The sequence below is a fragment of the Calidris pugnax genome, unplaced genomic scaffold (assembly GCF_001431845.1).
Source record: "Calidris pugnax isolate Ruff unplaced genomic scaffold, ASM143184v1 scaffold47, whole genome shotgun sequence".
Lineage (NCBI taxonomy): Eukaryota > Metazoa > Chordata > Aves > Charadriiformes > Scolopacidae > Calidris > Calidris pugnax.
Genome location: NW_015090809.1, coordinates 2,099,648 through 2,123,784, shown reverse-complemented (window position 1 = coordinate 2,123,784; position 24,137 = coordinate 2,099,648). Strand labels below are relative to the sequence as shown.

Here is a 24,137-nt window from a genome sequence, read left to right as displayed (position 1 = left end):
GTGCTTTCTGAGCATTGTTAGCTTCCAAATGGCTTTGACTTCTCTAAATCCATTGAGACAGCCTCCAAAAAATATGCATGGAAGTAAGGACTGGTCTGAAAGCATCACCAAGCTTCCTTTACAAAGCATTGGGATTTTACATGTAATACTGGAAGTAAAACTAATACAAGCATGTGTAACTGTGTTCTAGTAACTGCTTCTAATGCTGTAGAAACCATGGACCACCCAGCATGGGCAGGAAGTGGACCACCACTAGAATTCTTCTGTAACTTCAAGGTGAATCTGTATGCCAGCAGTTTCTCTGCTGTGGTCCTCAGGGACTGGAACATTTGTTAAGTTCTGTCAAGGCTGAGAAGTAAGAGTGCACGTCTGGAAGTAAGCTTCCACTTGAAATCTTTTCTGATACTGTAATTCATGGATCTTGACAGCTCTTACTGCAACAATTTAAGATGTTAATGCTGCCAACCACCCCAACAAATGGGTGAGAAGCAAGTCCCTCTGAAGAGGGAACTTATCAGTGGGCTTTCATTTTTTATTTTTTGTATACACAAGCATCCCATATGATCTCCCACTGAACATAGTCCTAATGACTCAGTTTTCTTCTTTGTTTCACTCCTCTGAATGGTTCTCATCATTCAGTAGGAGTGGCTGGACAAGACTTCTGAGTACTGAAGGCGTTTGACGATGGCAAAGGTTCTGGACAATAGAACATGCTGGCTGAGGAATTTCTGCTGTGGAGGTGGTTTCCTCCAGCAGATGAGTTGGCAGATGGCTTAGTGCAGCGGTCACATCTTAGGTGGTCATGGCAACTTGAGGTCTGGAATGTTGAGGTCCACCACCTGGAAAGTTTGATGATACTTTTTATGTTAGGGCATCAGCCTTTAAGTTCTGTTTCAACAGTTTCAACAGGTTAAAACTCTGTTTATCAGATTTATGTATTATTCAATATTTAGAGACAGGATATATACTTGAAATGGACATGTAAAAAACATGTAAATTTGCAAGAAAGTATAATTCAAGAGCCAAACACATCTTGGAGGTAAGTGAAGAAAATCATTGGAAAGAGTAAGAGGAGGAAGCCTTTCTATTAATTTCCCCTAGAGAGAGAAGTTGTAAAGTCATTACTGCAGCATGCATGGAAAGTGAAATATATACTTCAAATATTTCAGGGGCACATCCTGCTCTCTTTTCACTCTGTAATTGCAGACTAGTTCTACTGAAGTCAACTCCTGTTCCATTCCATGAATCCTGCTCAGATAGACTCAGGGGCTGCTGTCACATCCTTTGTTTTCCTTGGGTCTTGACAGACTGAGTTAAATAGAGATATCTCTTCTAACAGTGATAGCCCGCTGACGGCGTGTGCTGTGGGGATAAGAGAGTGGGGAAACAATATTGCTTATTGCTCTAACTCTGTGCACGGGGCGTCTTGTTAGCCTGCACTGGTTTTCTCAGGGAAAGCAGGTGATGCTGGGAAGGTGTGTGAAGGGTCCAAATTTGGAAGAGAAAATAATCGGGAGACTGATGACTGGAACAAAATGCTCAAGCCAAAATGCTTCCTCCCTGGGGAAGCTCTCCCACAGTCAGATGTGGTGTTGTTTAGCTGTCTGGTTTTAATTCCAGCACTGCAAAGAAAGCATGTGTCTTAAGGCCCTGCCTGGGACTTTGTTTTTTTGTTGTTTTTTTTTTTTTTTGTCTGCTGTGGGGTAACGGACCCAAACATACAGGAATCAGGCCTGAATAAGAATCTCACATACCATCCACTTCTCATGCATGCTATTCCCCTGTCTGATTCTCTAATTGAATTGTCATGGGTGTAAAATCACACTTTAGAATTTTCTCCCGTTATTTGCATAGAGCTCAGAGGCAGGAGCCAATGTAACATACTTTGAATTTGTTTTCCTTTTTAGAAGGGGCTTGCAGTTTGGATATTTTTTATTTTTTTTTTTTTCCCCAGGCTAATGTACATCTGATGTCAGGCTCCCCAGATGAGAATGGTTAGACTAGCGTTGACATTTTTAGAAATATGTGCGAATGGAAAAATATCCTGGGAGTGCTGCCAACGGCTGATTCTGTAAAGTTTTAGTCTCCGTTGAATAGGAAACATGAGCCAGGTACCTTTACTGAGAAGAAACCTTACTCATGAAGCGTCTCTCCTCAGGTGTGTGCCATGCATGCCTTCTCAATTTAAGGAAAGGAGTGAATTCCAGCGGGCTGTGACTCATTCAGGCGATAACTCAATTCCCCTCGCTGACCAGATGATACGCAGCCAATTAGCATCTCTCCCAAAGGGAGGAACAACGACAGCAAAAAAAAAAAAAAACCTGGCAAAAAACGGATTTTCCAAGGTTTTAGCAGGGAGGGCAGCAAACGAAGTGGCTCAGGCAAATCTCCTGCCTGGCTGCTCCTTCCAGTTGGGTGTTGACGTGACTGGGAGGCGGCGGCGCAGAGCTGAGCTGATTTGCAGCGAATCAAGCCGGCAGCTTTCCGCTTCACAGCGAGAGGGGAGAAGTTGGGAGGGTGAGCGCGGCTGATTAATGGTGCTATGAATGTCAATAATTTTTATGGGCTTTGCAGTGCGCTCATTTCAGCTGCCTCATCAGAGCAAACGCCTTCCTCGACAGACGGTAGACTTTTCACGCGGTGCAGGTCAAGTGCTGCCCTCCCTTGAAGAGCAGCAGCCCACCCTACGAAAACAGGGGGGTTGTACTGGGGTTAAACCAGTGCGGGACGTGCTCTAAGGGTGCAGTATCAGAGCTCTCTGAGAACAGATTGGCTGTGTCTATATCTAGGGCTACAGCCGGCTCCCGCTGAGCTGCTGGCTCTGTTGAGTTTGGAGCTCAGTAGGAGCCTGGAGCCAGGAGCTGGTGCTTTTCACCGAGGCAAAACAGCACTCGGTGAGTGGCAGGGGCCTCGCAGCTCCAGCTGAGCTCAGGGCTGAGCCCAGCCTGACGACTGGCAGCATTTTGCTTCCCTGAGAAGCAGAATCTGCTGAGTTGCCCCACGGGTCGGTGCTCAGCAGGAGCTTTGGTGGCCACACCGCATGCCGCTGTCGCTCCGCTCTCCCCTGATGAATGGCAGGATGCTTGTTTGCAGTGTGGTCTTGCGTGCCATCCTTCTCCCAACGCTATCTGTCCTTCGCAGAGCCTGCAGTGTCTTTCTCTTCATCTTTTTTTCTCTTTACCTGATGCTCCCATGTTGACAGGGCTGAGTGCATGAGGCTGTGCCTGGTGCTGCATCCACCAGCACGGGTGCTATGGACTGCATCTTCTGCCCTTGGCAGGGCTCCCTGCCCCAGCTCATGTTGTGAATCATAGAATCATGGAATCATAGAGTGGTTAGGGTTGGAAGGGACCTTAAAGGTCCCTTGGTCCTTAAAGGACCATGGGCAGGGACACCTCCCACCAGACCAGGTTGCTCCAAGCCCCATCCAACCTGGCCTTGAACCCCTCCAGGGATGGGGCAGCCACAGCTTCTCTGGGCAACCTGTTCCAGTGCCTCACCACCCTCACCACTAAGAATTTCTTCCTGGTATCTCATCTAAATCTCCCCTCTTCCAATTTAAAACCGTTACCCCTTGTCCTGTCACTACCCTTCCTGACAAAGAGTCCCTCCCCAGCTCTCCTGTAGCTCCCTTCAGATATTGGGAGGCTGCTCTGAGGTCTCCCCGGAGCCTTCTCTTCTCCAGGCTGGACAACCCCAGCTCTCTCAGCCTGAATTGGTGACTCCCCACACTGTGGCTTAGTGGTGCCCTTCTCAGGAAGTTTAGGTAAAGCCATTTTCACACATCATTTGGTGTGTGAAATCCCACATCCTGGTGGGATTGCTCTGTCACTGCTGTGTGGAGCACCACAGAAGTAGATACCAGCTTTACAGTGTGTTGAACTCAACTGGATTCACTCCCATTCAGTCTGGAGAAGGGTTTGGTGGTTTCCAAGGGAAACAAAGTCACTCTTTTGTTCATCAGTAACTTTTGAGCTTGTTGGCTGTTTTCAATGAAATTTGGCAAAAGGACACCAGCCTTTAAGAAAATAACTTTTTTTTTCACAACTTCTGTAGAGGCAGCTGACTGTGCAGGGGAAAGAAAGACCTGAATTAATACTGCTTCTCTTAGGGAAAAACTGTGGCATTAGCTCTCCTAAATTGTTGCTCTGTCAACACAGGAAAGACATGGTCAATGAAATACACTATCAACCCAGGTATGTTCACAGACTTCTTCTCTGAAGTGTAGCAAATACTGATTAGATGGGATTTATAGAATAACAGAGAGAAGCAGAGCTGTGCTTAGAAATAAGGCAAACAGTGGCTTGCGTATTGAGACAGAATTCCTTCTTTCCTTCTAGCAGTACTTTCAGAATGTTTTTCAAACTTCTAACTTGTTCAAAGTCTGCTCTAATTGGAGGGGGGAGAGGGGCAGGGAGCAGGGAGGGAGAGCCCTCTTTTGATTTCGGTGAGTTTGGGGTCAGGTTCGTTATGGTCTGTCTCACCCCATCCTGGTGTGTTACAACTGGAGGAAACTAAACTTTGAAATTAAAGTTTGTTTATTTTTCTGCTGCGTTGCAGTGGTGAGCTTGGATGGGTAGGAGGACGGAAGGGAAGAGTTTACAAGAAGGCTGGATCTTTACTGTGGGATTTAAGATAGACTGGGTTTAAGTAGGTTGGCTTGCCCTTAGCAGCCCTGTGGCAGTACAGCTGGTGGCAGTACTAGGTGCAGCTCCTGTATTTCTGGAACCAAGTAATAGCTCCTCCTCTTCGCTTTTCTAAGCAAAAGACACTCTGCAAAGAGTTGGTTGATTCTTGCCTACTCGCTAACCAACTATCCATACGTACCGTGCCCACTGGGGGCATTTGCTGTAGGACTCTCTGGCCTGATCTGAGAATTGACAGGAAGAAAATCAAAGCATGTTACTATGTTGTGTTTAAGGCTAGACCCGAAAAGAATAACAGAGCTCTAGTCAGCTTTCCCAAGATCACACAGGGCTGGGGTGCAGAAGACAGGGTACATTTCCTGATGGGGAGGCTAATACCTTAACTTAAAGGACCATGTGGTCACACTTTTTGCCCACGTTTTATGGTCGTAAACTAAATTTACAATGTGAGGTACATCTAGCCAAAATAACTGGCAATTTACTTCTCTCCAGTAGGACAGCTGTTACATGCATTTTAATGTGTTATCTGCAAATATGTTTGTTGTTTTAATCACTAGACTTTACTCTTCTGATCTAGCCAATGAAATATATTTACATGCTTAAACTGCGTTCACCACTGATTCTGTGGGTAAGGCCTTTCCAGCGATGCCATAAGAAATGTATCTTTCAGTCTCTCCTTGTCAGAACTGTAAGCAGTGAAGCAGCTGGGTTTTTTAAGAAGAAAATATTCTAGAAAATACATACGTATTAGCAATATGTGATTTCTGAGAAGGAGGTACATCTTGGAGTTTGTTCTTTGTTCTCCAAACTTTGGCCCTATCCTGAAGGAAGTGTTATTTCCTGGTCCTTTATGGTAAGAGGTTTTGCTGTGTTTGAGGAAGAAATTCACTTGCTCTAACTATCAACTTGGAGCTCTTAGCTGATTTTTTAAATACTTTGGACCAAAGTTCTGCTTTCTTAGGGTTCAATTTTAGGGCCAGTTATGTTCAATATATTTATCAGTGATCTGGATGCAGGAGTTAAATGCACCATGATAATGGTGCCTGCTAATGATACCAAACTGGGAGGTACTATTGACTGTCTTGAGGGACAAGAGGCCTTCCAGAACGATCTAGATAGAGTGGAGCACTGGGCTGTGATTAATGGGATGAAATTTAAAAAGTCAAAATGCTGGATTTTGTGCTTGGGACAGAATAACACCGGTCATAAGTATAAACTGGGAGAGGAGTGGCTGGAGAGCAGCCCTGCAGAAGGGGATTTGGGGGTGCTGGTTGACAGCAGCTCAATACAGGTCAGCAGCATGCCATGGCAGCCAAGAGGACAAACTCCATCCTGGGGTGCATCAAACATAGTATGACCAGCCAGCCAAAAGAGGTGATTATCCTACTGTATTTAGGGTTGGTGTGGCCTCACCTTGAGTACTGAATACAGTTCTGGGCCACACAGTTTAAGAAGAATGTTCAGGTCCTTGAATGCTTTGAGAGGAGGGCAAAAATGCTGGTGGAAAGGCTGGAAGACATTTCCTATGAGGAACGGCCAAGGACTATGGGCTTGTTTAGTTTGGAGAAGAGGAGGCTGAGGGTGGACCTTATTGCTCTCTACAGCTTTCTGAGGAGGGGAAGTGGAGAGTGAGGGCCTGATCTCTTCTCCCTGGGATCAGTGACAGGACGTGTGGGAATGGTTCAAACCTGTGTCAGGGGAAACTTAGTCTGGACATTAGGAAGCATTTCTTTACCAAGAGGGTGGCAAAACACTGGAACGGGCTTCCTGGAGAAGTGGTTGATGCCCCAAGCCTTGTCAGTGTTTAAGAGACATTTGGACAATGCCCTTGACAACATGCTTAAACTTTTGGTCACCCCTGAAGCGGTCAGGCAGTTGGACTACATGATCATAGCAGGTCCTTTCCAACTGAAAATATTCTGCTTTCTATTTTTCTATTTTCTTTTCTAAACTGATGGATCACCCTGGAGGCAGGGCAGCTAAACTTGATTGGTTCACATACAGACAGATCTGTGTGGGGATTAGAAGGCATTTGATCCACTGCCATTGTTAAGAAAGACTGCAGTGTTTTGTCATCAGTATAGTGATGGATTTCCTATGGAATCTGTTCAAAAACATGGGAGATGCTCATCGGATCGGACCCTAGCAATATCTCTAACTTTAAATCATGCAAAAAATCTAGTGTCTCTTAACAAGCCAAAGGTAAACAGGAAGAGCCCCACATTCGAAATCTGATTTTTAAATTAATCAGATGATGCTGTGAAGTCTGACTCATGATTGTTGAATACTCAGCCTGCCCTATTCTGTCAAAAATCAGCCTTATTCTGAATGGTAAGAAATGCTGTAGAAGGGCTGTAGAAGAGAGGCAGAGGCCAAACTGCCTGGCCTTGTAGCCAGTGAGGACATCCAGGTTCTAGAAGCATCTTCAGTAAAAGCCTCTTGCATGATTTGGTTTCCCTTTGTATTCTTTTACCACTGCAATACAAATGTAACAGTCTGCTGCAAAACAAATCAAACAAAATCTTCCATTTTCTCTTGACCATTTTGAAATAGTCTGCTAGAATAGCCAAAAGAAGGCATGCAGGCAGTTTGTAGAATCATTTTGCATGAAGGGATTTCAAAAAGCTTCCCCAAAAGCTACCTACAAGTTATTAACTCACATTTGGGGACCATCTGCCTCGTGGCTTTTCAAAATAATGCTATAAGCACACAGGCTAAAAGCAAGGAACATCTTACAAAAGCATGTTTTCCAGAAATAAAAAAAAAGAAGAGGCAAATCCCCAAATAGTTGAGCCTTACCTTTTGTTATACCCATAGGTGATAAATCATAAGGTATTTGGGAACAGAAGTGTATCTGGGGCATTGCCGTAACATATGTATGTTCTGAGAATCATCTTGCAGTTTGTATTGCAGAATTTTGACCTATTTTGGTGCAGCTACATTTGTTTGGGGAAAATGTATGTAACAGGGATGTTACTATGGCTCTTCAGACTTTACAATCAGGAATTTACAGTGATTTTCCTGCTGTAGGGAAATTGGAGATAGGGTTTTTCTAAAGCTGTAGGGCTTCACCTGCTTGGGAACACTTGGGAAGTGTAATCTGAATTAAAAAAAACCAACCTAGATCTGAGTACAATGACTTGAAATGGGGCATACTCCTCTGTGAATAATCACATTTGGAAGGTAGGCCTGACTCACGTGTCACTTAGTTCACTTCAGAATACTAAAAGAAATTTAGTCTTTGTTATTTGGAAGGAGAATGACTGTGCAGGGACTAACCAGAATAAACATGGCTTTTCTCTAGGTAGAAGATCCCCATTTTTAAAAGTCATCTGAGAAGTCAGGAAAGACACTGAAAGTCGTTGGAAAACAGACATGCCATCTCTATAATTTGCTGTGCACCAAAAGCACAATTCAACAGGGTGCTGAGCAACAGTTTTTTAGGTGCTAAATTCCTTCTGTCATCTGTAGGTGTTGAAGGCAATTGTGTCACCCATGATGAATGGTACAGATGGCAGTGAGAATGACCTGTGCTACTCAATATGCAGATATGACATAGTTCTTACCAGGTTTCACGGGTATTGAATGAAGAGTAACTTAGTTCCATAAGGTAGGAAAAAAGCTTTACCATTCCTGTGACCAGCATGACCAGCAGGTCATGGGAGGTGATTCAACCCCTCTACTCTGCGCTCATGAGACCCCACCTGGAATACTGTGTCCAGCTCTGGAGTCTTCAACATAGAAAGGGCATGGACCTGTTGGAACGGGTCCAGCGGAGGGCCATGAAGATGATCAGAGGGCTGGAGCACCTCTGCTATGAAGACAGGCTGAGAGAGCTGGGGTTGTTCAGCCTGGAGAAGAGAAGGCTCCAGGGAGACCTTAGAGCAGCCTCCCAATATCTGAAGGGAGCTACAGGAGAGCTGGGGAGGGACTCTTTGTCAGGAAGGGTAGTGACAGGACAAGGGGTAATGGTTTTAAATGGGAAGAGGGGAGATTTATATTAGATATGAGGAAGAAACTATTTCCTGTGAGGGTGGTGAGGCACTGGAACAGGTTGCCCAGAGAAGCTGTGGCTGCCCCATCCCTGGAGGGGTTCAAGGCCAGGCTGGATGGGGCTTGGAGCAACCTGGTCTGGTGGGAGGTGTCCCTGCCCAGGGCAGGGGGGTTGGAAGTTGGTGATCTTTAAGGTCCCTTCCAACTCTAATCATTCTATGATTCTTAGCTGCAAAACAAGCTGATGACTGGAACTTGGGCCAGAGAGATGCCTGCTCCACCCTTATTTGAATCAAGTTGTGTTTGGGTTCTGAAGACCCGTTCCTCTACTGTGGAATTGAATGGAAATTTTGCAACTGGCTTCAGCAGATGTAGGATCAAATGGTACTGCTGCTGCTTGTGGGAAGCTTTCCCACTACTGGCTGAATGGAGTAGCAGTCAGTGTGGGCCTTGTTGTGAACTTTGAAAAAGGGTGGGGATGAGATTATTATTCACTGTCAGCTCCAAGCCTAAATTATGATTCAGTCTGTTTCTGTGATCCCTAGAAAGGCATCACATGGCATTATATAAGGCTGGGTGTCACTGTCAGTAGATAATGCTTAACCTGGAAAAAATGGAATAGCAGAAGACAGAAGGAATTTGAAGCAAATGGGACATTTGGATGTTCCTGAAGAAAACTTATGTGAGGGGTTAGAAGTAACAAACTGATGTTTAAAGGCCTTGTGTAGCATCACAGCATGCCAGCTAGTACTGAGTATTTGAAAAGGACTTTTGAAAATTATTTGAAAAGGACAGAGAAGGACTTGTGGGGTATGTGACAGTAGGAGGCCGTCTTGGGCGTAGTGATCATGAAATGACAGAGTTTTAAATTCTCAGAGAAGCAAGGAGGGAGGCCAGCAGAACTGCCACCATGGACTTCCAGAGGGTGGACTTCGGTCTTTTCAGGAGCCTGCTTGACAGAATCTCTAGGGAGGCAGCTCTGAAGGGCAGAAGTGTACAGGAAGGCTGGACTTTTTAAAGAAGGAAGTCTTAAAGATGCAGGAGCAGACTGTTCCCATCTGCCAAAAAACGAACTAGGAGCAGACTGTTCCCATGTGCCAAAAAACGAACCGTCAGGGGAAAAGACCAGCCTGGCTGAACAGAGAGATATGGTCACAACTCAGGGGAAAAAAGGAGAGTTTATGACCTTTGGAAGAAGGGACAGGCCACTCACGAAGGCTACAAAGATGTTGTGAGGCTATGTAGGGAGAAAATCAGAAAGGCCAAAGCCCAACTAGAATTTAACCTGTTAAGTTAACCTGGATGTTAAGAACAATGAAAAGAGTTTCTGTAAATATATTGGTAACAAAAGAAGGACTAAAGAGAATCTCCATCCTTTATCACATGAAGGCAGTAACATAGTGACAAAGCATGAGGAGAAGGCTGAGGTACTTAATGCTTTCTCCACCCCAGTCTTTAGTAGTAGAGTTGGTTGTTCCCTGAGTACCCAGCTGAGCTAGTAGATAGGTGTGGTGAGCAGAATGAAGCCCTGTAATCCAAAGGGAGATGATGGGGGACCTGCTCCAACACTTGGACATACACAAATCTATAAGGCTGGACAGTCTTTAGTAGTAGAGTTGGTTGTTCCCTGGGTACCCAGCTGAGATAGGAGATAGGTGCGGTGAGCAGAGTGAAGCCCCCTATGAGACTGGACGGGATCCACCTGAGGGTACTGAGGGAGCTGGTGGAAGCACTCACTGAGCCACTTTCTATCATTTGCCAGCAGTACTGGCAAAACAGGGAGGTCCCAGTTGACTGGCATCTAGCAAATATGATGCCCATCCACAAGAAGGGCCAGAAGGATGATCCGGGGAACTACAGGCCTGTCAGTCTGACCTTGGTGCCTGGAAGGGTCATGGAATGGATCATCCTGAGTGACATTTTGTGGCACATGAAGGACAACGAGGAGATCAGACCAAGTCAGCATGGGTTCATGAAAGGCCAGTCCTGCTTGACAAACCTGATCTCCTTCTACAACGAAGTGACCCACCTGCTGGGTGAGGGAAAGGCCGTGGGTGTTGTTTACCTGGACTTTAGTAAGGCCTCTGATATGGTTTCCCACGGCATTCTCCTGGAGAAACTGGCTGCCCATGGCTTGGATGGGAGTGGTCTTCACTGGGTAAAAAACTGGCTGGAGGGCTGGGCCCAGAGAGTTGTGGTGAATGGAGTTAAATACGGTTGGTGGCAGGTCATGAGTGGTGTTCCCCAGGGCTCGGTACTGGGGCCGGTTATCTTTAATATCTTTATCAATGATCTGCATGAGGGGGTCCAGTGTACCCTAAGTAAGTTTGCAGATAACACCAAGTTGGGTGAGACTGTCGACCTGCTTGAGAGTAGAAGGGCTCTACAGAGGGATCTGGACAGGCTGGATCGATGGGCTGAGGCCAATGGGATGAGGTTCAATAAGGCCAAGTGCCAGGTCCTGCACTTGGGTCACAACAACCCCAGGCAGCGCTACAGGCTTAGGGAAGAGTGGCTGGAAAGCTGCTCAGCAGAAAAGGACCTGGGGGTGTTGGTTGACTGTCAGCTGAACATGAGCCAGCAGTGTGCCCAGGTGGCCAAGAAGGCCAACAGCATTCTGGCCTGTATCAGGAACAGTATGGTGAATAGGACTTGGGAGGTGATCATCCCCCTGTACTGGGTGCTGGTGAGGCCTCACCTCGAGTACTGTGTCCAGTTTTGGGCCCTCACTACAAAAAAGTCATTGAGGTGTTGGAGCGGGTCCAGAGAAGGGCAACAAAGCTGTTGAAGAGTCTGGAGAACAAGTCTTATGAGGGGAGGCTGAGGGAACTGCAGTTGTTTAACCCCAGAAAAGGAGCCTGAAGGGAGACCTCATCACTTTCTACAACTACCTGAAAGGAGGGTCTAGAGAGGTGCGGGTTTGGTCTCTTCTGCCAAGTCAGGCAATAGAACAAGAGGAACCATCTCAAGTTGCACCAAGGGAGGTTCAGATTGGACATTAGGAAAAATTTTTACACTGAAAGGGTTATTAAGCATTGGAACGGGCTGCCCAGGGAAGTGGTTGAGTCACCATCCCTGGAGGTATTTAAAAGATGGGTAGGTGTGCCCAGAGATATGGTTTAGTGATGTTTTTTGTCAGTGTTAGGTTGATGGTTGGACTAGATGATTTTAAAGGTCCCTTCCAACCTAGGCAATTCTGTGATTCTATGGAAAAGTAGCTGGAATAGTAATCTATTCCATGGTTTTATTTTCTGTAATTTATAAGTCTGGATAATATGGATATTCCCATAAGTGTCCTATCCCTTTGGAATCCAGTTAAGTTTTTGACCTGTGTGACTGCCTGTGTTGCTATGTTCCATAGCTCAATTACACTTTGTCTAAAAAAGCAATTCCTTTTCCTGTTCTTAAATTTCCTGCCTTACATATTAATCACTGTCCCTGGATTTTTACTTTTTTTTTTTCAGAGAACAAAAAGTCCCAGTCTGTATGATTGACCAGGCTCTATACAGCCTGCATTTTGCCCAAAGTCTTCTTATTTGTATCCTTCACAAGGAAAATAATCCAGTCTTTCCAACAGCTTTCAGTATGAGAGTTTATTGGTGCCCTGGATCATTAGCATCTTTCCTGTAAGCCTTTTCATCTGTTTTGAGCTCCAGTACCTAAAGCTGCGCACAGGGCCCCAAAAGTGGCTGATCCACTGATGATTGTAAAGATTATGTGACATTTTCAGCTTCATTCTCTTTTCCACACACACTCTAGCATCTTTGTAGCTTTGACTGCAGCTTGCACAGTGATCACAAGCCTTCACTTTGCATCTAATGAAGGCCGTGTCAACACTGGTGGTCCCTCTGAGTAACTGAAGCAGAGCCCTGACCTGAATTGGTGGCAGCCAAGTCCCTTGAGTGTTCACGGTGGCAAGTATCAGGTTGATTCAGATTTAAATCGTAATGTTGACCATTTGGGCTAGCTTCTTTTTAAACAGCTTGTATAGATATACCCAGAGGTGCTCAAGACCTTTTTTCAGAATATATACTAACATTTAGATTTTTGTACTACATGTGAGGACTTTTTCTTTAAGATCATACAGCTGCAAGTTTCACTGGCCATTTTGGCACGTGTTCCTCTAGCTCTTTCCTCTTTCTCAGAAGGATCTCAAAATTCTTTTTATGCCAACTACTGTAAATAAATTGAGCATCTGCAGACTACTCTATCTCACTTAGACCTTTCCAGAGAAAATGTAAATACTCAGTGAAACAAGATTACTGGGGACCCTTGCCTGGTCTTCTTCCATGGTTACGTGTAGATACGTCACTGACAGTAGACATTCAGCATTTGAAGCAAGTGCAGACTTCACAGGAACAAATGACTAATGCATTCACTGGAAGACTGTCCTTTGAATACGAACTAGAAGGTTGTGACCTGCTGGGGTCTAGTTGTGTTGATCTAGTTGTTTCTGGAGATTTTAGGAGGCCAAGCTAGGCTGGGAGTGCTTTGAGTTAAGAGGAACAACAGCGGATGATTAAGGACTCGATTGTGCCCTGACTGTGTCCATTAGCCATTATGAGAGCAATGATCTTATTTCTGAGGTGTTCAAGTGTTGTAGTGAAAATAAAACTGTGTGTCTTGGCTGTGGGCACGCAGGGCTCTCCTGAAGCACGTATTCATCTTTTCCAATTTTTTCCATTTGTGAACGGCGCGGTTCTTTGTAGAGCTATCAAAGCCGTTAGCGAGACTGCCTTTATCAGGCTATCCTGCCAGTTTTGACAGCCTCTGTGAGGCTCAGAGAGACAACACCTCCTACAGACTCTAGCAACACCTGTTGAAGTTCTGTGCTGTCAGACTCAACATTGCCTCGCCAGCCTGAATTTGCCTTTGCGGATAGGCAGCTGGCAGTTGGAGGACCATGAACCTGACCTGGTGCTCCGTTATAGTAAGGGAGCTGGTCTTGTTTCAGCAAACCCTGTGCTCTTCTGATGTGCATGTTCTCCTGGTCTCCATTCTCAGTTCACAGAGAAAAACCTTGCCCTCGCAGAGGAAAAAAGTGATGCCTTAGAATGATAGCTCTCATATTGCTGAACATATTAATTAAACTGTGTGCACGATTTAATTAAACTGTGTGCACGGAAATTAAAAGAGCTAATCTAACCCTTACCGTGGCAGTCAAAGTGTGCAGTTTAGGTAATTGCCAGTGTCTGTCTTAAAAACAATAGTCCCAGTCCCGAGGCAGTTGAAGACACTTGGCGTTGTGCCTCTGACTTCACTGGGGTCAGAACTGAGCTCAGGATTCTGTTTCAGACAGAGTGCAGTTCAAGGAGAGGATACTGTTAATAGCTTAAAACTGAATACAGTTGCCACAGCATCAGGTAATTTCTTAGGAAAGTTTGTTAGACTTCTCAATATCAATACTGGATTTCAGAGGTATATTTGCTGAATTACTCTTTTGATAAAACCCCTTAATAAGCAAGTCTGCTCTCCATCTGGTGCTGATCTTACTTAAAATACAGTGAGATTGGCAACTAATTCATTCATGGACAGAATAATTATAAGATTTGCATAAATCAGTTAATACTTGCTTGTAGTTTTTTGAAAAAAACAAAGTAAGAACCTTTCCTGTTATGACACAAACTCTTTGTAAGATGGAGAAATATCTCACACACTTCTGGTGCTGAAATATTGAGTACTGATGTTTGGTTTTTGCAGACTTCTTTTCTGTTAATTCTTGTTCCAAATATAGTACCTTACTTGTCTTGAAGCTGGTTACACTTCATGTTTAAGGCAAAATTCTTTCACTTTAAAGATTCAGTTTTATCTTTTAAGGCTTTAATCTTGCATCAATAACTTGAAGTGTTTTCCAGTGATGCACTGAACAAGGAACCAACATCCTTCTTTGTTGTTTTCAGTGCCAGATACCATTTATATCCAATGGTGGGCCTCCATTTGCCATGAAGATGCAGTTGCAGGGGATGCAGTGTACAGATGTTAGGCAATTTGATCAATGCTATCCGGAAATTATAGTGATTATATAGATTTTAGGATTTAGGTCCCAACTTCTAGGTCCCAACTCCTTCTTCTGATTCACTAAAATAAAATCATGCTAGTTTTATTTTCTTTCTAGAATCCCTACTAAAAATCTTGTTTAAAAGGAGTATGGGAAATCCACCAGCAGATAAGGATGAAAATTCCCAGGCATAGGATTAAAATGGGATGAGTTCAAAAGAGAAAAGTACGTGCATGATTTTATGGCTTAACATTGACAAAAGACATTTTTTTCAGGTAAGGCTGTAAATATCAAGGCTAGAAGGCTGTATTGACACACGCTAGCAGTCATAGAACCAGAGCTTCACTGAACTTCTCATTGAACAATCGGGAAGTGGAAAGAGGTTGGTCTTGATATCTCATGCTATCAGAGATGAATGAAACCTCCTGCAGGCTTGAAGTAATGAGAAATAACTGTGGGCTGCTCTGTTTGACAGCCAGTTGACCAAAGCCCTTTGCAACCCACATTAGAGTTCACAGTGTACTGTATTCCCCACCCAATAATTTACGTTCTCCTTAGAGTTCACAGTGTACTGTATTCCCCACCCAGGAGAGAATTTATGTTCTCCTGTCTCCATAAACTCCAACCATACGATTTTTCATGTGAGAGGAAAGGAGGATGGCAACACCTCATCAGCGTGAGAAACTCAGGTCTATAATCAACACTAGATGCTCAGGTTCAGGTTCCTCATCAGGATGTTGCCAACTTGGGGTTTTAACTGGCCTGTTAAAACTCCAAGGCGATATCTGTTAAAGGGCTGGATTTCTACTGTTGCACTCTTCTTTCTTTTTTTCCCCACAAGCCATCCCATCCATTGCCTAACGTATCAAAGAATAGTGTTGGCCAAGCTTCATTCAGTCTCCTGGCTGTTGCATCTGGGAATGTGGCAGGACACGGCAATCCTCCCTTTTAATTTCTCTTGTGTGATCTTCTACTGTATGTTTGATAGCGTTCACTGTTATCTTGCGAAGCCACATTGAATGAGTCCATTCTTTGCATTGTTTTAGTTAGCAACATGCTTAGGCTGGTCCAGAAAAATATAAAAATGTACAATTACCATCCAGAATATGTGGTCGCTTTCAGCTTTCAGGGCCCTTGTGGCCCATCAGCCACGTACAAGTGGCTATCACAAAGGGATGTTTCAAGATAGGCCTGTTTGAGTTTATAGGAACTGTGAGTTATTGTCTGCTAGAGGTAATGAAGAGCCTGTCTCCCATCTGACTGAGAAAACCTTTCCCAGAGAACTCTGAATTGAAACAGGCATGTTTCCATGAAAAAGATCTCTTCTGAGGACCTACCATCCTCCAAAGAAAATGGTTCACTGAGAAAGTACCTTACTTTGCTCTGTCCCATATCCCAGTATAAAAGTGAGCACAAGGGACTGTGCCCCTGCATTTTCCTTTCCTTGTGTTTGGAGGAAGTCCAAAGACTCAATACCACCCTCATGTGAATGGAGAGGTTCTCTTTGCAAGTGGTTTCCCAGCGGTTCTGAGCAGTTGCTTTCCTGGGCTTTTGTATCTCCCAGATTATAAGACAAAGCTGAAAAGTAAGATATTGTAAGAGTCCCACTTAATTTGTACAGTCAGCTCAGAACAGCTGGAGACAAATACAGGTTCAGGACAAGAGACTGCAGCTCAGGACAAGCATTACTCTAAAGGATTGCTGGTATGAGTTTGACAAGCAAAGACTCGTTTGAGTTAGTAGTACCAAGGAGCCTGTCTATTGAACAGAAAGCTCACAGCTGCTCACAGCAGGACACTGCTGCTTTAACAAGATTTTCTCTGACTTTTTTTTTTTTTGTAATCATCTTTCAAACTGCACCAGCATTTGTTGTCCTGAGGTGCTGACTCTAGTGGAAGAGATTCTAGTGGAAGCTTCTACTGCAGTTTGCACAAGCTTCATTCCAGGTCACTAATCTCATCCTCCTCAGGCTCTTTAATTGATTGTCCTCCAGCTGGAGGAATTGTCTGAAAGAAGTGACATCACTGGGGTGTTGAGGTCACATTTTTAGATTGAGGGTGGACTGAGGGAAGCTTCTGCCCTTTGGATTCAGGGAAAACCTGACATTTGAATGTGGTGTCCTTTGTCTGTCATGGACATCTGCTGCCCCCCGGGCAGCTGGTTACATTGGGAATGGACAAGAAGAGAGAGCAGAGGATGTGATTTGGTGACGAGCTGGTGTCTAGATGCTGAGCAGCAAAGTGTCTCTGCTGGGTTAGGCTACTTCACCAACAAGAGACTCATTGAGTATTCTGAGTCACAATCAGAAATCCACGTGAAGGGCTTGAGTTGAGGTGGCAGGAATAGGAAGTTTGCACCAAGGCAAATTTGGAGAACAAACCAGTTATAGAAATAGAACATGCTTTATGTTTTCCAGTGTTACCTGTGTAAGTAGATTTGACAGGGTACAAAAGCAGGAGGCCAGGGGATCTAAAAGCATCAGATGAAGGGCTATTTTGGATCCTTTGATACATTTTTCTGTGAAAACTGAAATAACTCAATGGAGCACAACTGATCCTTCTGCTAACCATACTCCAGAATGAAACTGACTCCCACCTACCATCTCAGCAAAAAGGCAGATTTTTTTGGCAAGATACACACTAAGGTCTTTGGAGAGCTCATTGCTCTAGTACCTACATGAGAGGAATCCTGCTACTGAGTGTAACTCTCCTCCCTGAGTTAGGATTTTATTCCCCTTTCCCCACATAAATGCCTTTTTTGGCAAGAGGTAGATATTCTGTGGACAAGGCTTCTTTGATTCTTTCCAATGAAGTTCATTTTTTAAAGTGACAGGGCAAAAAAGGAGAAAATATGATCTTCTAGCCTGTGATTCATTAATTAGCTTCTTTTTTGAAGGATGTTAAGGTGTCAGATTGCTAATTCAAATGGTATTTAAGTGCTCCCTCTAGTTTAGGGAATATTTTCTTGTTCATATAAAGAGTGAACCCTCTTCGATCTTGGCTTCTGGATGGTTAGAAAATGCCCTCAGGAAGATGTAGATGGTAGTTCAGATACGGGCAGACAAAGGAGGGAATTGTAATTCTTGAGCAAGGGGTCTTGACACTCAACCAAGAGGTAAGAGAAAATAATTATGCTTCCTCTGATCATCCTGATTTCTGGAATGTGGCAGAACTTAGGTTCCTAACTAATGAACACCCCCTTACTTCTGGATTTAAAGAGGCCAGAGCCCACGTACTTGGGAAATTGAGTCCACTAAGAAGTATGAGTGGAGGATTATACAAGAGCAGACTGAACTGGGATTTCGATGTTCTACATTTTGGATCACAGTAGATATGTATGTAATTAGTAAGGATTTAAGCATCTAATTCTTCTTGTGACCTGGCCTTCCCATCCCACATCAAGTAACTGTGGTTTGGCCTTATGAAGCGTAGGTCCTTCATGGTCTGTCTAATATGGCATCAAAGACCATATCCCTGTGGTGATAAAGGAATGAAGAAATGTGTAAGGAACAGGTCTTTTACTGATGTTGAATTTCATTAACCCGCATCACAAGAGCCCTTTATCACCTCACAGGATGAGTCCTATAATTTTTCTAAAGATTTGTGCAGTGCCAGCTTTCCATGTAACTATCTGCAACTTGGAGGACTTTTGCCACCTTATCTCCAGCTACGTCACCCACGCTCTAAAACCAGGAGGAGCTGCAACCCTCACAGATACTGAAGACAGTTTGCTAAAGAGGCTGCAATAGTGGGAGCAGTTATGCAATAAATCAATAAGTGATATTGTCTGTCTTTGTTTTTAAGAGCAACCTGGAGCTCATGCAGTAGCACTGTTCTCCAGATGGCTTTCCACGGCACCGTCTCCCGTAACACACCAGTGAGCCACGAGACTGAGACAGAAATTCCAGTGTGGGGAGGGTGTGAGTCATGAGATGGTGAGTGAAAGAAACAGCAGGATAAAAATAACAGAGCACAGTATGATGCAGAATATTAATCTCTTGCCCTGTGTTATCCTAGCTTGTATTACATACACTACTATGTTATACCGTAGATGCTCTACTGCTCACAACAGATCTCTCTATGCTACTCTGAAAGATTAGGGCTCAGGATGCCAGATTGCAGGGACTTCTAATACTTGTGCCTTTAAGTTGGCTGAAAAATCTTAATCAAGAATAAGTTGCTGAAATAGAAAATATATAATCAAAGAGTACCGAAATGCCACTTCTGCAACTCATATTTTTCATATCTTATATGAAAACGTCAAGTTCAGTTAATTTAACATCAATTTAAAAATTAAAATTATACCTCTCTTAAAATCCCCCTCTTTTTCCAATCTTCCTTTTCTTCTTCTTCTTCTTCCTTCAGGAGGAGAAAAGAAAGAAGAAAAGTATAAAAATACCATGAAAAACAGACATTCAACTTTGATTCTAGCAGACATGATTCAGTAGAAAAAAGGTAGAAGAAGGAGAATCACTAAAATCAGAAGAAATGCCAGGTGTTTTATTTTGAAATATGAATCCCCGTTTTTCTAGTCAAATCTGCCATTCTATCCTGGCTGATCTTCATTCTGAAATCAATCTCAACAAAATCAGGAGCCCTTCTAGGGAGCTATTGTTTTCAGCTCAGCTAGTTCAAAGTATTTGAGTAAAGCATCTAAGCCAGTCACCTTGACATCTCCTATAATCACTGGAGCAAGACAGTGATCTTCAGAGAGGTATTTGGAGCTTAGGAAGCCTATTACCATGTTATTTTTCAATTCAGTCAGGAATCTGGGCATCATAAAGACAGCAGGAGCTTTTCCTTTAACTTCAAAGGGTGCCAGCTCTGGCACCGAGTCTTCGCTGCAGATTAATACACAGAGACCTCTTTTAATAGAAATTGTGTCTTTGTTATTTGGGAGTGGGGGGAAATGTTTATTTTATTTCACACAGGTTCAGTTCAAAATCTTTCAAATGGGTTTCATTTTGCTTTTATTTTTTTTTTTTTATGTAAGTCACCTTCAGGCTTTGTCAGGACTGTGGAAACCTTTGCCAAAACTGGGGAAAATACAAACAAATGACAGGGCAACCTTCTCTGAGGAGCAGTGGGGTGGCTGTGTGGTCCCTGTGCTGCTGTGAATGCCCAAGCTTTGTATGGTTCTCCCTCCCCTTTGCCCTTTCAGGGCTGCCTGATGAAGTGAAGCATTTGCACACATACTGAAAAAAAGATGCTGTTTAATCATGATCGATTTAAGGCAACAATTTAAGGCAGGCATTTGTGTGAAGTAGTCTGGGTTAGGTATGCAGTTATGGTAAGAACACTCCTTTCTCCCTTTCAGGTCCTGTTGAAACCAATTTCTTTGATCCCAATAAGTTGAAACTACTTTGAAAAATCCCTTTTTTTTCTTCTTTTTCTTTTTTTTTCTGTTTTGTCTTGCAGAGGTTGCCTGGGAAGCTGCTTGGGAATATCTTTTCTGTTTTTTAAATACTGTTCTTAAGCAATCCTCTGTTAGTATTTACGTTTATATTTCCATCTATTTATCTTATTCTTGTATATCAAGTCTTTATATTTTCCAATGCGTAAAGAAAAAAACACTTATTTTTGAAGTCATACAAAAATGGAAGCAATTGTAATCATGATTTGATGTCCTTGGAACACATTTTATTTACTATTCAATAGCCACTGTTTTTATTAGGACATTGTTTGAACGTAACTTTAAGCCCAATAAAGTTCCAGGACTAATCTCCTGGGAGAGGATATTTATGGTCCATATTTTCAGAGAGGGAGATTGGAAGTAGAAAAAGGCTTAAGTATTTAGGCCTCGGTTCAACTCTGAAGGCAGGGGAAATCTGTCTGTTGCAAATAGTCATTTGACCAGTTGTAGCAGTGGGTTGCATGTCCAAATGTCCAGCTCGGAGGGGTAGTTGCATTCAGTGTACTCATTGCAAAGAGAAACATAGGCCTTGGATTGTGTATATTACTGCAGGGGAAATGACCTATTTTTCTGGAGAGAAAAAAAAAAAAAAACAACCTACCATAAAAATCTAATTTGCAAGAACTGTAAGAGTGGAAAAAATACTGCTTTTTCCTTAGGATATTTGGTTATGCAAACAAATTGATGGAAACAACATTTCCAGCAGGAAAACCACTGATGGTGCTTGGTGTCACTCAATTAATATCGAAAGTGAAATAATGATGCATCTTTCACTTAGTTCTAAACCTTAATTCTGTATCCAGTGTGAAGCCTAATGATTTGCTTTTGATATTTACTATAGCTTTTTACCTTACAGAGGTCTAATTGCTTTCCTCCTGCAGATACTGACCGTTAGGAAGACACTGCTGCAGAGACTGAAACCAAACCCAGTTATTCCTTGTTCTCAAGTCGTCTTGGGTTAGAAGCTGACGAAAAAAATAACTGTGATGTCTCCATCAAGCATGCGTTCTCAATGAGCTGGATATCTTCATTCAAATTGTTGAAAATCTGTTCTGCTTGGAGGTTTCTCTCGTAGAGGAATTGTTCAGCACCACAACAGGAGTGTGCAGGGGGCCCATGAAAGTTTAAATGCTTTGAATTCACTGCCAGGCACAAGAAGACTTTACTACTTGAGCTAATGTTTGGAAATAAATGAGTTCTTGTCATAGATTGGGCATCTTCTACCATGGTTCTTACATATCAAAATTTCTCACCATTCTGGAAAATACCATGGTTCTTACATATCAAAATTTCTCATCACTCTGGATTCAAGTATTTGTTCTTTTTCTTTTATTGGCATTCATCTTTGTTTATTTATTTTATATTCTTGGGATGTGTTACATCTCTGGAGTTTGTATTTCTACTTTTAGCATAAAAATGCTGTACATACAAGTCTAGAATACATCTGCAGATTAGTCTAATTTTTCATGTGACTTTGACTTGAACATTTTTATGTTTATGTTTATATTGCTATTTCAAAAATGTGCATTATCTGTATTCTTTATGCCTTTTTCCTATCTATAACTCAATAAAATTATGTCCCCATTCTGCAGAACCATATCACATGTGCAGAACAGTGAAAACATTTTTTGAATAATAATGACTGATAACTGTAAATCGATTATTCTATATCTATATTTATATCTGTATCTAATATATATCTATCTGTCACAGCCTGAAATTCTTCTGATGTAGGATTTGAGATGGTGAAAAAATTACCAGTGAGCAGTAAGATCAGCTCAGGAATAATTCTTTGTAAGGCTATTTGGACTTGAAAGGTAGATTTTTCTGTTCCCTAAAGGTGTATGTTCTTTATTTCGATTTTCACCATGGCTAAATTTAGAAGTGGTATTAGCCATGTGAGTCAATGGAGTGGTACCCATTTCATCAGGCTGCTCATGTCTTCAATGTCACTACAGCTCAGGGATAAATAAATGGCTGCAATTATGCCCTTTGTCACAGAATATGCGAGTTCCTAAGGAATGCTAGCTTAACCTTTCAGAGCTCCCAGTTCTTGTGTGACTAAGAGAGAATATAGTCCAGTAGATCTGCCACTGGCCTGGAACAGCAAAGGTTTGCATTGCATTGAATGGCGCAGCATGAGCTTTCTTTGTGAGAGGAGGTATATTAGATGAGTTCCAAGCATATGGCTCTGACTGGAAGTTAACAAATACTCATCTGAGTGCAGCATCTAAAATTTCTGTGAGGATCCACATCTGCTGACTTGTTCATGGGCCCTACATTTGAGGCAGAGCACAGACAAAGCCAACGTCTTCGGTGAATGAGCCTAGTGAGCACCAAAGCAGCAGATCCGTGACTGGAAGTTAACAAATACTAATCTGAGTGCAGCATCTAAAATTTCTGTGAGGATCCACATCTGCTGACTTGTTCATGGGCCCTACATTTGAGGCAGAGCACAGACAAAGCCAACATCTTCTGATGAATGGCTGTTCGGTGAATGAGCCTGGTGAGCACCAAAGCAGCAGATCCAAGGGATGGAGGTTGTTTTGCTCCACCACTTGAAGTTGATGCAAAAGAGAAGGCTCTGAGAAGTTTGTGTGAGGACAGTACTTCCCTGTGCTACCTTTTGAACTGAATGCTGTAGGACCTGGATCTGCCTTGTAAGGATCTTTAAGGCAGATTCTCAGCTGGCGTACACTAGCCTAATTTCTTTGACATTAGTGGAGCTCTTCTGACTTATACCCACTGAAAATCTGAGAGTTTAGCTGTATTTAAATGAAACTTTTTTATATGAAGCACAGCCTTTTTAAAGGAATTAGGTTTTTTTTACCCTCTCTAGTAAGGAAAATAAAAGAGTAACTTGACCTGGGGAATCTGTGGGCTGATGCAAGCCTTGGCTGGTGGACTTTCACACTTGTCATGTGGATATTGGAGTTCTTTACAACTCCCTTGATTTTCTGTGTTTCTCTTTTGTCGTGGGTAGATCTAGTGACGTGTTTAATTCTGTGCTTAAGTGTAGTCCTAGCTGACATGAACAGACTGCAAACATGCACAACTGTATGCAGGACTGAGGCTTTAACAAGTAGATTTTTGAGTGTCTGGAAATAGGCTTTGATCTTAGAGTGAACTTAAACTTCTGTGGGCTATGAGCATTCATAGAAATTAAAATCCCTCAGAGCAAGGACATGAAACCATCCAATGTCTCTTCTGCTCTGTGGAGATTCAGCTATTCTTGGCGTATTTGTTAGAAGATGTTCACTGCCAGGAGAAACTTGAGGTCATTATACAATAGCAGCTTCTTAGTGCTGTAATATTCCTTTGGGTCTCCAAAGTTTAGTGAAGTCAATGGGGAAGTTTCTATCAGTTTCAACATTTGGAGAAAATATACTTGCTACAAGTTAGACTCCATCAAATACAGTTATTTACAAAGCATTCGAAGAGGGAAAGACATTTCTCACCCTTGTCTGGTTAATGCTGTATGCCAAGCCTGCCTTCAGGATTTTAAATCATATAAATTGAAAAGCGCCCCATTTGAATGTAGAATGAACTCTGAACCAGTTTAGTCTGCTTCTCAAGGGTAATTTGACACAGAGAAAGGGCAATAGGACCTCCAAAGAGATGTCTGAGGACTGCGAGAGATGACAGTGGTCATGGTGACAGGTGACTCGTCTGACTCTGTAGGCTCACCTATTCCAAGACATATCTTCCTCACTGTTGATCGCAGTCATATTTTTTCCTGTACCCAAAAATGACAGCTTCTGAGTCCTGTTACATCTGGGAGATATACTATACACATCTAGACATCTCCAATCAGTAACAAGACATATTCGTGTGAAAAAACAGCTGGGGCTGGCTTGTAATTAGGGTTACTAGTTATATCTTCTTTCATTTAGGTTAATTACTGCTGCTGTCTTACCAAAAACATGTTCATTAATTTATACCTTCTCCTTGTCATTATTAGAGGATAGAAAGCAAGTTTTGACCTCCTTAAGGAACTTGTTTGCTTTCACAAATTGCTTTTATTAGGTACAGCCAATGGCCTTTCTCTTTATTACCTTTCTTGCTCCATTCTTCTGATAAATGCTACC

At 42.9% G+C, this 24,137-nt stretch overlaps 1 long non-coding RNA gene across 1 annotated transcript in view; it reads left to right on the top strand.

The window, feature by feature from the left end:
• Positions 1–21,306, top strand: part of LOC106885884 — a 33,617-nt gene extending 12,311 nt beyond the window's left edge. The window contains exons 2-3 of the long non-coding RNA XR_001411522.1: positions 18,441–18,571; positions 20,931–21,306. This is a non-coding gene — a long non-coding RNA (uncharacterized LOC106885884). The remainder of the gene's footprint in view (positions 1–18,440; positions 18,572–20,930) is intronic.
• The last annotated feature ends 2,831 nt before the right edge of the window (positions 21,307–24,137 follow it).